Raw genomic sequence first — 12,883 nt, 5'->3', positions numbered from 1 at the left:
CACTGACTGCTCTTCCGAAGGTCCTGAGTTCAAATCCCAGCAACCACATGGTGGCTTACAACCATCCATAAGATCTGATGCCCTCTTCTGGAGTGTCTGAAGACAGCTACAGTGTACTTACATATAATAATAAATAAATCTTAAAAAAAAAAAAAAGAAGACCTCACTTCTCATGCATATTTCCCATACTGTCTATCAGTAAGCACCCACCATTGCTGACACAGGATGGAAAGACTGACAGATAAAATGACAGAGCTGTTAGTAAGACTCAGTCAGTTTTACACATACACTAGACATATATATTTACAAGTAACCATTTTACTTGTACAGTAATAAACATGCAAGTTATTTAGGTGCCACACAAGGGAGATGACTTCGTGGGTAAAGTGTTTGTTGAGCAAGCATGAGACTCAACCTCCAGCACCCATAGAGAAAGGTTATGACTTGTAACCTCCCCACTGGAGAGTTGGAAACAGGTGGGTCCCTTTGAGCTCCCTGGGCAGCCAGCCCAGGCTGCTTGGGTAATCAGGGTCCAGTGAGAGAGCTGGTGGACAACTCCTGAAGAAAGAACCATATTGAGGTTGACCTCTGGCCTCCATGTATGTCCGCTCCCGAGTGTACCCACAAGAGTACAGACTCAAAAGAACATACACCCACACAGAGAAAAAAGGAGAGAGAGAGAGAAAGAGAAAGCGGGAAGAGGGAGAGAGAAAAACCCAACTCCAGTAATTAGGTCATAAGGAGCAAGTCTAGTTGGCTGGCTGAACCCTTTGGCCAGGCTTTCTGGGTCAGACTAAGTCCTGGTTGCTGGCCAGCCTAGGGTTCAGGTCCCTTTTCCTGATCTTTTCAATGCCCATTCTTTCCTCTGCAAGGGACTGTAGCCAAGCTGGTTTCCTCTAGAGGAGGAGTTGTGAGGGTGACGGGCTCAGGGAAACAACACTGGTATTTCTCCTCACCCACTGACTTTGTTAGGATGAATTCAAAAGAGCAACCACCAAACAAAGACTATGGAAACATTCTAATTATGATACCTGACTCGTCAGATTTTTAACCATTATATTTTTCTTAATTAATTAATTTGTGTGTGGGGGGGGGCTGTATACACACATGCGTGCAGATGCGGAAATCAGAAGAGGACACTGCTCCATTACTCTCCAGTCTACTGAGGCAGGGTCTCTCACTGAACCTGGAGGTGGCAGACAAGCTCATGGATCCTCCTGTCCCCATGCCACAGCACTGGGTCTGCAGGGAGTCGAGTGGCTACATCTGACTGTTTAGAGGGGGCTGGACCAGAATTCCAGCCCTTGTGTGTGTAGAAAGCCTCACTGACCCACTGTGTTGTCTGCCCAGCCCCTGTATTTATCTTGATTTTCTATTCATATTCCATTTACCAAATACCATAAATATGTTCCTTTTTTTTTTCCCAAGCGAGAAAACATGTAGAAAACGAAGTTTTATCTTTCCCTTCCTCCTCCTCCTCCTCTCCCTATGCCCTCCTTTCTACACTGGGAATCCAACCCGGGGTGTCACACATGCTAGGCAAATGCTCTAACTACACCACAGACCAACAGTCTCACTTTGGTAACCAGCTTGCATTCGTCGTAGTTGAACCTTACAATCTAGGTTGGTTTTGTTTGTTTGTTTGATGTTTTGAGACAGGGTTTCTCTGTGTAGCCCTGGCTGTCCTGGATCTCACTCTGTAGACCAGGCTGGCCTCGAACCCAAAGATCTATATCTATCAGCCTCTCGAGTGCTGGGATTAAAGGTGTGCACCAGCCCTCTGGTCTGTTCTTTGTTTTGCTATGGACTTGTAGAGAAAAAATAATATTTGGGGAAATATTCATATCTCTAGAATGTTTCTATTCCAAAGAGAGGTTAAGGCAGCTTGACTGTTTTGAGGAAGGTAAGACTGCAGGGCAACGGGGAGAATGGCTCTTCAGGGCCTCTTCTTACTTAACTGTCCGGTTCTGTGAGCAAGTGCAGCAGATGCTACTGAGGCAACGTAACTTCAGACAGAAGCAGGGATGCAGAGACCACCCCTACCCTCAGCTAAGTCTGTCTCTGTACTTCCCTTCTGTCAGCCCAGGTGGCCTGTCTGAGAATGGTCCTGTGTCCCAGCCTCCTCCATCAGACTTCAGGTGGAGAATGTTCTCTGCTTTTTCCTTACTGCATAGTTTATATTTTTATTATATTCCTTATTATATGTTCCTTCCCTTGGTGCTGAGTCTCTCAAGCTTAGAGGACAGGAAAGTATCTGAAGCTAACAGAATTTGCAGATTCCTGCACCCTGACCCTGGAAACTCTAATCTGGAATTTCTGGCACCCAAAGATTCTGATGGGGGTCCTTGGAAAATCTCATTTTGAGAAATGTTTTGGAAACTCGGTAGTTTTTTTTTTCTCATCCAGATGAAATTCTAATTTAAAACATGGGGTTTTAGCTGGGTGTGGTGGTGCACACCTGTGCTCTCTGCTACACAGGAAGCTGAGGTCTCTAAGAGTTGAGTTCAGGAGTTTGTGGGCTGCCCAGGCAACATCGTAAGACTCTGTCTCAAAATATTTAAAACGGGGCTGCGAGTTTGCTCAGTCAGTAAAACACCTGCCTTGCAAGCGCAAGGACTACCTCCAGACCCCAGGTTAAGAAAAGCAGGGTGGGCTGCGAGGCTCACTGACTACTTGGGGAGTTCAAAGCCATTGAGAAATCTGTCTCAGAAATTCGAGGTGAGAAGTTCGATGGCTCCTGAGACTGTCCTCGAGCTCCTACATATGCACACATGTGTAGACACACACATTTAAACATTGGCTGTAATACAATGTTGCTCTCTCTCTCTCTCTCTCTCTCTCTCTCTCTCTCTCTCTCTCCTCTCTCTCTCTCTCTCTCTCTGTCTGTCTGTCTCTCTCTCTCTCTGTCTCTCTCTCTCTCTCCTTCCTTCCTTCTTTCCTTCCTCCCTTCCTTCCTTCCTTCCTTCCTTCCTTCCTTCCTTCCTTTTTTCTTTCTCCTCCTCTTCTTTCTTCCCTATTTCTCCTACCTATGCTATCCCAGCTGGCCACAAATTTCTGGACTCAGCAAACCCCTGCTTTAGCCTTCTGAGTGGCTGGCATAAGGGGCATGGCCGCTGTGCCGCCCGTTTTAATTGGCCTGTGGATCTGGCAGTTTTCTGTTTCTAGCCCTGCCCTCTTAAACTCTTCCAGAATACATCTAGAATCTCCAGTTTCCCCCTCTGCCACATTAGGAAGCACTGATTTGAGGGTATGTCCCTGAGAGACAGGTGGAGGAACTGGTGTGGAGATATTTGGCCATCTGCCAGGGCTGACAAAACCGGCACTCAATGAGTTAATTGGGCCCTGGCTCACTGCCTGTTAGGTTTTGACCCCGGATTCTGTCAACAAACAAGATTGGATCTGGTCTGTGGCCAGGTTCACATTAACCAAACTGGTAGCACCATGAACACACAAGCCTCACAGCACAGTTAGCGTTAGAGAAGAGACTACATGTCATTAATGTGGAATCTCCCCACACACACGTGGTTTGGGAAGCCCCACTACAATCGGAAGGCTGCTCTGTGGTCAAGAAGTAAGAAAAGGGAAGTTAAATACATAACCTGCTTTCTGAGCAGATTGGGCCTGATGCGTAAATTTCCAAAAGTGAGCTAACATTCCCGATCTTGCTGACTGACTTAAGCCTTCTGAGCAGTTCACTCATCTTGTGAATTTGTTAAAGCCACTGAGTAAAATTTCACTCAGAGAAGAAAATCATCTTTTTTCTTTAAAGCGAGTTTTGCAGGGTCCAGGAGAGAGTGCCTAACTAAGACAACAGCAGAGTTCCTAGGCAACTCAGACAACTACATGGGAAGAGACGAGAGGACAGGCATCTGTATCCCCTGGCTTCTCCCTCTCTTCTTTCAAAGCCATCAAGATTCGCACACAGGAGCCCCCATCCCTAGTGACTTACAAAAGCCTAATCACTAACACACACACACACCCAAAGGCCCCCGTAAACGTTGTAATGTTCTTAATACCTCACGATGGGTGAAAACACAGCCAGGGGTTTTGGAGGACATTACAAATTCATTTTTCTAAGCTACTATGTGGAATAAGAGTTAGGAACATAGTTAGTGGTACTGGCTCAGTTAAGTGCACAGTCACCCCATAGCATTTCTGAAACACTTACTTTTCAAAGAAAACCAAAAAGGAGACCAAATAGAACACAGCATTCCATTTCTTCTGCCTTTGGCCAAGAATATAAAATACTTCAGGATATTCATGGGTTTATTTTTAAGAGGTTCTACTTTTAAAATTTTTGTGTACATATCTGTGTTTTTGTGTGTATATGCGTGCAGGTGACTGTGGAGGCCAGGAGAGGCCAGCAGAGTTGGAGTTGCAGGCAGTTGTGAGTCATGGGTACTGTCACCCAGTATGGGTACTGGAAAGCAAACTCAGTCCTCTGCAAGGGTGGCGAGTGCTTTTAACTGCAAGCTCTCTGGGCAACCCTCATGCTGCTTCAGTGTAGGCATCTCAAAACCAACGTCATTCGATAGAACTCCCTGACATAACAGTGTGTCCTCTGTGTTGTCCAACAGAGCCACTTGCCTGCATGTGGCATCCAATACTTGAAGTATGTGATGAAGAGATTTGGTTTTTACTTTCATTCATTTCAATTTAAGTGGCTCTATTTGGGCAGCACAGCTCTCTTTGTTGCTAATGCTAATAGGTTTCTTCTGTGACCACAAGCAAAGAGCGCTATTGGGAGTAGCACCAAGGTAGGCTTGCTGGTTGAACCCGCTGGAGACCCTGCATTTGACTCAAGTGCCCATGGGGGAAGGAGCAAATAGAAGAATTCCTTTGTAGTGTCATTACTGCTGCCTTCCAGGTCCTTCTCAGATCCTGGCCTCTTAGGACTCCGCAGACTGCAGAGAGCAGAAAGTCACTTGGAATCAGTCGGGGGGGGGGGGGGGGACAGGAGCACCCAAAGGCATGAAATCAGCATGGCCCCTGGATATACAATATATTTATGCTCCGTGAACACTGAGTTTTACCTGTTTTTCCTCCAAATCTGTCTCATTTGTTCACACATGGCAACTTAGCTGACGACTTTCTACCTCACAACAGTAAACACGACCACCCAAAGCTCTTGTCAACACACCAGCCAGGCTGAGGCTATATTTCTCAGTGTTCATTCCAAACGCTTCTAGCAAGGTACACACTGGCCTAGGGTGGCTTATGTGTGCAGTCTTCCTCCGATTCCCTGTGACTGAGAACAAGGCTAACTTTAGCTGTATGAAGCTCTGTGGGTTTTGTTTTTGTTTTTGTTTTTTAATGGCTATGTGGCTAAAGAGGGTGGTGGGAAAGGGACAGGCTAATAAATGGGAGCTGGGCAGGGTAGCACAAGCCTTTAATCCCAGCCCTTGAGAGGCAGAGGCAGGTGGAGTGTTCGAGGCCAGCCTGGTCTACAAAGGGAGCTACAGGACAGCCAGGGCTGTTACACAGAGAAACCCTGTCTCGAAAAACAAAGGAAGGGCTGGTGAGAAGGCTCAGTGGTTAAGAGCGCTGACTGCTCTTCCGAAGGTCCTGAGTTCAAATCCCAGCAACCACATGGAGGCTCACAACCACCCATAATGAGGTCTGCCTCCCTCTTCTGGTGTGTCTGAAGTCAGCTACAGTGTACTTATATAATAAATAAATAAATCTTTAAAAAAAAAAAAAGAAAAACAAAGGAAAAATCATATCAAAACATAGCAAGGGGCACTGGGGGTAGAGAAGCCCATGAGAGGTAACCATCATTCTCACTCCGATCCTTGGTGACCTGGTCCTTCTCTGAGTCCCCCTTCTCGGGTTGTATAGTCTGTCTCCATAGCCTCCTTTGATGGAAGCTTCCCTACCCATGTTCCATTACAGCAGGACTCTGCTGCCAGGTGACTAATTAGTCTGATGTAGACAACTGACTAAATGGAAGAACTCACTTGAGGAACAGAGAGCATCAGTTTCCTCACTGAACAAGTGGGGATGAAATGGCCTATTGATTGGGGGGGGGGTGTTAGAGACGAATAATCAAGTTATTACCAAGAACACTTCCTTCCTTCTAATAAAAACATTTTTGCTTAATCTATACGGCAATGAAACTGTCATGTTTTCTGGGGAGGTTACGCATGTGATGACGTGAGAATAGAGTTATGGTGTGCGTGCGTGCGTGCGCGCGTGTGTGTGTGTGTGTGTGTGTGTGTGTGTGTGTGTACCATGCACACATGAAAAGATCGAGAGGACAGCCTTGTAGAGCTGGCCCCTTTTTGAACTTCACATGGGTTCCAGGGATTGAACTCAGGTCAATGGGTAGACAGGGTATGTGCCTTTATCCCTGCCTTGTATCATTTTTGAAAATATAACTAAATTTATTTTGCCTATAATTCATATTTGAAAAGCAAGGATAGCCGGGCAATGATGGCGCACGCCTTTAATCCCAGCACTTGGGAGGCAGAGGCAGAGGCAGGCGGATTTCTGAGTTCAAGGCCAGTCTGGTCTACACAGTGAGTTCCAGGACAGCCAGGGCTATACAGAGAAACCTTGTCTTGAAAACAACAACAACAACAAAAAACCCAAACAAACAAAGAACAAAACAAAAAAAAAAAAAAAAAGAAGAAGAAGAAGAAAGAAAGAAAAAAAGAAAAGGAAAAAAGCAAAGCAAAGTAAGGGTAAACTTTTTTATATTTCAAGGGTAAAAGTTTACCAAACTGTGCAATCTTGAGTACGACTCTGTGCCACTTTCCTGATCTGTAAAAGGGATTATCATAGCTATTACTTCATAGGATTGTCATGGCAATTAGATTTGTTACTAAATGTAAAGTGGTTAGGAGAGAGCTAGCAAAAGTAAACACTATATAAATCTTAACAATTATCATTTTTTCAATGTACGGGTCTTTAAGTTGTAATGTAATGAGATGCAAAGATGCAGAATAAAAAAACCAACAGCAACTACAAAGCATTTTATAAAATAAGCATTACAAGTGGCTCACACTTGTAATTCCAGTTCTCAGGGTGTCAGAGACAGGAGGATTATTGCAAGGCCACCCTAATCTACATAACAAGTCACTTTCCAGCTGGGGCACCACAGCGAGATACTGTCTTTCATTTTAATTTTTTAATGAAAATTACTTTATTGCAAAAAAAATTGTGAATAAAATATCATGCTAGATTAACCTAGCTCTTAAAACAAGCACTCATACCCAGGATCTGCACGCTATACAGCAAGAAAAAAAAAAAAAAGGCAAAAAGGAACTCAAAGAAGAAGTGCACTGTACATAATAAGGGTGCATCTTTCAGAGGGCGAGGAAACCTGAGCCCAACCCGGGAGTTTCAGGATTTGCCTTTTTTGCCTAATACCTTATCCCCCAGTTGAATGCTCACCAAGAGGGCAGGGATGAGAAACAGAAACAGCCCTGTTGTTGGTCATTAGCATATGGCTCTAACTCCTGTTTTGCCACCAAGGACTGATGGGGCCCAGCAGAGGACCTCACCTCTCCCTCACCCTTCTCTTGGTGTGAGGAGTAAATGAATGTGCGGAACCTGCAGGTGGCATGTTATCATGTGGCACTAGCATAGGGCCCAGAATGGTCCCCCTCTTTTTCAGATAACACAAATCAAGGATGCATGTTTGATTTATAGGGCTGGAGAGACATGTAGGTCAGCGAAGTGCTTTCCTTAAAAACACAAAGACCTGAGTGTATCTACAGAGCCCATCAAACAACAACAACAACAACAATGACCAACACTGGTGTAGTGATGTGTGCTCTAGGCCAACAGACAACCCTGTTTCAATAAACAAGGTGACTGGCATCTGATGCAGAACAGCTGCGGTTGACCTCAGGCTTCTATACACAGGCACACACATATGTGCCTGCACACAGGCACGCACACCTTGCCAAGTTTCTTAATCGCTTTTGCAACTCCTATAATTGACATAAGTTTAACATGACTGTGACCCTGGTTTTAGACTTTTTTTTTTTTTCTCAATTTAAAAACTGGGAAGTTGGAGGCTGGAGAAATGTCTCTGTAGTCAAGGAACCGACAAAGCTGCTTGCAACCATTTGTAACTCCAGTTCCAGGGTACTTATACCCTCTTCCGGCTTCTCCAGGTACCAGGCTTGCGTATGATGCACAGGTACACAAGCAGGTAAAAACTTATATGCATAAAACAATATTTTTTTTTTAATTGGAAAGTAACATCTAATAAGACTTTTCACTTTTTGGCTATCCCTTCTTTATTTTCTCCTCTTCCCATTCCTGGAAACTGGAAAGTTTTATAAGGTTTAGTTAAAACCTGGGAAAAACTAAAAAGCACGCCGTGGCACTATCCAGGGGAGGAGGCTAGCTTTTCAATTGCTTGCTTGTTTTTAAGGCGTGAAAGTAAGAACTGGGAGCTTGTTAATCCAGTACTGACTTGGCAGGTAGGAGGGAGAGGCCATGCAGGGAAGAAAGCCTGGGCAGGGACAGGAGGGAATTCTTGCTGCAGAGGACTGCAGCATTGCACAAATAAGGGAGAGAAGATCCTGCAAAGAAAAGGACAGGAAGGGAGGGCTGCAGGGAGGCAAAGCACCCCCCTCCCTTCCCCCTCTAAGGAAGCCATCAAGGAAAAGCTACAGGAAAACTAGATGGAAGAGGCCATGGTGGAGGACCTCCCAGGTTTGCCCAGCTGCTAACAAGTCTTTCATATGGGTTCTGCTGTCCTTGGGGAGCAAGAAAAGAGGAAGAGGATTCAAGGCTACAGCTGCCTTCTGTAGTAGGACCAATTTCAACTTGTCCCCAACTAGCTTAAAAATAAATGAGACTCAGACTATGGTTATTTTATTTGGCTTTGACAATTACTGGTGGGTCACCTGTAGTCTACGCTTCCACCTGCTGGCCTGGCTGCCTCGCCACTTGTGTACCCAGGTGCTTGCTGTTTCTCCTGTCCCTGTGCTCCTGGTCCACCTCTCTCCTCTTCCCACTCCTCTCTCTTCTCCACCCACAACCAGGGAACTCAAAACCCACCTGCCTCTAATCCCTCCAGTAATTGATTGTAACCAATTTTATTTCATCAATAGCTTTCAGCCAAGGAACAAGGTTTGCATAACAAAAGTTGGTAAATGTGAGAATTCACGCGTAGGCCTAGACTTTCTGGGTACAGAATTTAGCATTATCATACATAGCAACATGCCAAACCTCAACAGAGCAGAAGATATATTTTAAAATATACCTTCACCGGGCAGTGGTGGTGCACGCCCTTAATCCCAGCACTTGCGAGGCAGAGGCAGGCAGATTTCTGAGTTCGAGGCCAGCCTGGTCTACAGAGTGAGTTCCAGGACAGCCAGGGCAACAAAGAGAAACCCTGTCTCGAAAAACCAAACACACACACACACACACACACACACACACACACACACACACACACAAAGGAAAAATACAACTTCATTACTGTTGTTAACATTTACTTCTCTTCCCCCACCATTATAAAAATAAAATAATTTAAATCACACTTGTTCCTACCCTTTCTCACCTTCCCATTCCTGGTAACTAATATTTCAAGGTCGTTGTCAAAGTGGTGAGAGTGGGGGCGGGGGGAGTCATCGAGAGTTATGATAGACTGACAGACTGCTGGAAACCACAGACCTCTAGTTACATGTCTCAGGGTACTCAAGAGCCCTTGGGATCCGGAGGAGGTGGGGCTATGTAAATGACCTAAAAGGGCCTTTCCTTCTTTTCTAGCTCACTTCCGTTTGGGGGAGTACTCTTATTTAGTACCATTTCTATTAATACCCATGTGTGCCCCTGATCCAAATGTTTGTTCTTGGACACCAGATTCTGCAAGTTTCAGTGTGTGCCCCTCTGGACGCAGATCCTCATCGTCTACAGCATTGATAAATCTCAGCATGCACGATCTCATTTAAAAGGCCCAGAAAAGCGATAAGAGATCAGTTAATGAAGACAAAGGAAAGCCTTTGCCCCACACTGCTGAACAAGTCATAGTGAAGCAGGGAGAAGGGCTGTCCTTGAGTTGCTCTGAGACTCTCTCAGGTGTGCGTTACTCAGGGCTTAGAGTTCTCGGCTCAGGGTCAGACAAAACTTCCTTGGAGTCAGGGGCTAGAGTTCTTGACTCCCGAAGTCAAAGAATGAAATTCAGAGATTGAGAGTGAGTTTAAAAAGTACCTTTTATTATAGGGAAAAGCTTAAAGAAAAAAGATGTCAGAAGTCAAGCAGAGATCTCGTAGCAAGAGCAACTCCAGAGGGGACACAGCAAGGTTAGTCAGATGAGCTCTAGAGGGGACATGTTAAGATGTTCACCTAAGGGCCTTTTTCTTCTTTTTTTGAATTTAAAACTCATGGCAAAAACTAGACAAAGAAAATTCCTATTCAGATTGGCTAATCCTCTGAGCATAATCCACGATGAGCTCCCGACTTAGCCTGGGAGATGATCACATATTCTTCAGTCTATACGTTCAATTAGGGGCATGTCACAATTTGAAGTCCTCTTCTGCCCATCTCTGCCTTGCTTTGTTAGCTGTTGTTGTTAGTTCTGACTAATTACTAGTCTGTCACTGCAGGTGTTGCCAGTGCTAGACCTTAATGGTGTCTGCTAGCTGCTTATTGGACAGTCCTCTTTCTCCTCTTACATGACTGGATTGCAGTTTATCACCGGCCTTACCCCACTATGGTCTATGGATAGTTAACATATATCATAGTTACCAAGATGTGGCTGTAGTTTCCACGTGTTCCTTCATCTCATCTCCTTGTCTAGCTGATGGCCTTTTTTCTGGACTAGGTGGATGCTTCTTGTTGGAAGTGGAGGGAGCCAGCCAGCCTGCCAATGCCCTGTCCCTTCCTATTATCTGTCCACTTGGGTATCTCTTCTCCAGCTGTAAGCCTCAGGTTTACTCCTCTGCCTTCCCAATCTCACCCTTGTGACTCTAACAGAGTTTGCTTTCACATTTGTAGATTCTTGGATTCTACGATTACCAGACAGCTACACCTACTAATGAAGGGATATTTAGGTATCTTGTCCCAGTCTTTACTATGTAACAGGAGAGGACCAGACACCAGTCCCACTCCACCATCTGGAATTCTTAGAACACTGGCATGCTCACACAGGTCTTGCTCTGCTCCAGCTGGCAGTGAAGGTGTGGCCTTTCTGGAGTACTTGTTGCCTTGTTTGAGGAAGGGTGTCACTGGGAGTGGGCTCTGATGTTTCAAAAGCCTACGTGAAGCCCAGTATTTCTCTCTCTGCCTGCAGATCAGGATGTAGCTCTCAACTCTTTCCTCATTACTATGCCTGCCACCGTGCTTCCTGCCGTGATGATATTGGACTAAGCTCCTGAGACAGTAAGCCAGCCCAATTAAATGCTTTAAGAGTTGCCTTGGTCATGCGGTCTCTTCACTGCACTAGAACAGTGATGAAGACATTTTCCTTGGGTAGTTTCCCACCTTATTTTATTTTAGAACAGTTTTGCCTGCGTGTATATATATATGGGTATCACTTTTATGTTAGGTGTTCCAGGAGGTCAGACGCCCTGGTACTGGAGTCACAGACGGCTGTGAGCCACTGTGTGGGTGCTAGGAATTAAACTTTCGATCCTTGTTAGAACAAGATGGCTCTCATGAGCCATCTCTTCAGCCTTCTACCTTACTTTTTGAGACAGGATCACCTATGGAGCCTGGAGCTTATGGATCACAGTTAGGCTGGATGGCCAGTGAGCCCCGGGGATCTACCTTTTTCGGCCCTCCTCAGAGCTGGGGGTTACAGTGGGCACCACTATGTCTGGGTTTTATGTAGGTCTTTGGGAAGCTAAATGCAGGACCTCAGGCCTGTATGGTAGGAGCTTTCTTTGTTTGTTTTGTTTTTTTGTTTTTTCGAGACAGGGTTTCTCTGTGTAGCCCTGGCTGTCCTGGCACTCACTTTGTAGACCAGGCTGGCCTCGAACTCAGAAATCCGCCTGCCTCTGCCTCCCGAGTGCTGGGATTAAAGGCGTGCGTGCGCCACCACGCCCGGCAGGAGCTTTCTTTACAAGTGAACTATTTCTGCAACCCCCATGATTTTTTTCTAATGTCTAGATTTTCTGTGTCTGTTTAGATCTGTTTCTGGAACAAAGGGCTATTGTCATTTGCTTTCAGTGTCTTTAATTTTTTTTTCTCCTTGAGATGGTATCTCTTGTAGTCCAGGTTAGCCTCTGACTATGTAGAAGAGGATGACTTCTAATCCTCTTGCCTCTACTTCCTGAATAAGGATTACTTGTTTATGCAGTTCTGGGGTTTAACCCAAGGCTTGATGTAGGCCAGGCAAGCACTTTACCAACCAGGCTACATCCAAAGCCTTAATTTTACGTTATACATTTTATTGATAATTCTGAAAGCCCTAAAATAGTCTTTTAAAAGTGTGGTCCAGAAAAAGCCTACCCATTCTCAGCAGAGCTATGCACATTGACTCTGCTTATTTCTACTTGTATCCAACCTTTACCTTTAGGCCAAGACCTAGGGAATTCAAGGGCAAAGTGAATTATATTTTGTAATTGAAGAACAATGGTGAAAATGTCCCCAAACCTTGGTTTTGATTGACTCTAGCCACACAGCTGTGACTAGTGTCTCAACTGATATACATAAAACCACCCTTTTCTCAAAAACAGATTCCTAGAGAGGACAAAAGAACAGGGGGATAATGTATTTGATTTTTCTAAAAAGACTATTATCCAATTAATTTTGTTTCTCAGGCCTTTGACCATGCTAGCAAGTAATTACTTTTATGGCTGGCAAGATGACTACTAAATACTTAGCATTAATTGCAGTTTCAGACTCGCTTAAGACACACACACCTCAGTTGTCTCGGTTTCTAAATTTGTTTTTTTCTGGTTAGATCCTGAGCCAGGTG

Source organism: Mus caroli, unplaced genomic scaffold (assembly GCF_978045245.1).
Source record: "Mus caroli unplaced genomic scaffold, Mus_caroli_1 scaffold_3, whole genome shotgun sequence".
NCBI lineage: Eukaryota > Metazoa > Chordata > Mammalia > Rodentia > Muridae > Mus > Mus caroli.
The sequence above is the reverse complement of the archived record's forward strand: the minus strand, read 5'-3'. Positions refer to the sequence as shown.